Below are 1633 nucleotides of genomic sequence, written 5' to 3'. Positions count from 1 at the left end.
GCGAGAGACTACTCTTGATGACGTCACGCGGTTGAAAGCAGGTAATTCCAGGTACATCACCGCTTCTTGCGTTCCTACTTCGAGCTGAACATACGTGGCCGTCACAAAAAAAAAACTTTTGGCGGTTGTATTTTAATTTTGGAGATCTTTCGACTTGTAAAACAGTTTTCACTTTAAATATGACTGGTAGCAATAATTAACCAAAATAATATATATAAAAAATATACGGAAACACACTAATCATAACTATGAATCATAGGTATAATAATAAATTAAATTGTGATAAACTCGTGTGGCACAAATGAAGTTTTTAAATTTACCTACTCATTCAATTTAAACATTTTATTTTCTCAATAAAATTTTTACGTGTTAAGAAAATAATTTAGACAACCTGTTCGGCTGGCTAATATTATAAACTTCTAATGAGACCAAACATTGAATCCACATCAGGATTCAAGTACGCTACAAGGGCAAGCGAAACATGCAAGGCCGCATGTACAAAACTGCGTACTTGAATTCAGACACGGCCTGTTTTCAGGCGATAAAGTACGAAATGGGAAAATGCTCTAATATAATTATTTCTAACAGCTATTTATCAAGTGTTTCCGTGGTGTAGTGGTTATCACATCCGCCTAACACGCGGAAGGTCCCCGGTTCGATCCCGGGCGGAAACATATTAGGTTTTTACTTTACTTAAAAACCGTTATAAAATAACTTTTGCTATGATGAAAAGAATTTTTTTTTTTTTTTTTTTCGCTAAATCATTTTGAGAAACTGTAAGAAAATCACTCGAAAAAATATAATTTTTATTTAGTTTTTTATGTATTTTCTCACACAACAGTCTCAAATATAGTACTCCGACGTAGATAAATTCGAAATTGTAGCGCTTTCGCACTTGGATTTCTAAAAAAAAAAAAAAAAAAAAAAAAAAAAAAAAAAATCTTCTTGGAATATAAACCTATAAACCACCTACACTCAGTAACATACAAAATATTTGCTACATACACAGGTTAATTATATACTTCTTTAATATCATTATGATCATTATATTGTTACTATTTACAATGTGGGGAAAACTGGGTTCGTAACAGATAGCACAATTAGGATTTTTCAGTGTTATTGATTACTAGTATTTACATCAATAATAAATAATCTTACTTAAAAAATGGCTAATAACCAGTTACTCGCGCTTAAAAAAGGTTTATTCTCAGGTCACTCGATGTCTGTCCAGTTCCATAGTCGTCCTAGCTCACTGGAGCTAGGCTCAACAGTGGTTCGCCCCTGACCACGCGCCTGTCCACACGCACACAGCCTCGCGCCACTCAGTCGCACTCTCACGGTCCCGTCGCTCCTCCTAGCGCCACTCTCGAGGGGGGTCTCTCACCCTCTTCCGACGTCGCACTTCCCTTCACTCGGAGTCCGCTCGGAACCAAGCCCCCCACATCATTCTGTGGGCCCCGTTTCTAGAAGTCATGATGCCGCCCCCCCTTTTTTTTTTCTAACAGAGATTAAAAAATTTTTTTTTTTTTTCCTTTATGTATATTGTTTTACTTAATTTTTTTTTTTTTAACCTTTTCGCAAATATTTTTAAACCACATTAAAACTAGGTTTAAGTCAGTGTTTCGATTGTCAA

General features: G+C 35.6%; 1 non-coding gene across 1 annotated transcript; it reads left to right on the top strand.

Annotated features, from left to right (window-relative positions):
- The first annotated feature begins 601 nt into the window (after positions 1 to 601).
- On the top strand, positions 602 to 674 carry Trnav-aac (transfer RNA valine (anticodon AAC)). Its single transcript has one exon. It is a non-coding gene; the product is annotated as a tRNA-Val (tRNA).
- The last annotated feature ends 959 nt before the right edge of the window (positions 675 to 1633 follow it).

The sequence above is a fragment of the Bacillus rossius genome (genome assembly GCF_032445375.1).
Source record: "Bacillus rossius redtenbacheri isolate Brsri chromosome 9 unlocalized genomic scaffold, Brsri_v3 Brsri_v3_scf9_2, whole genome shotgun sequence".
In the NCBI taxonomy this organism is placed as follows: domain Eukaryota; kingdom Metazoa; phylum Arthropoda; class Insecta; order Phasmatodea; family Bacillidae; genus Bacillus; species Bacillus rossius.
This window is presented reverse-complemented; position numbering and strand designations above follow the sequence as displayed.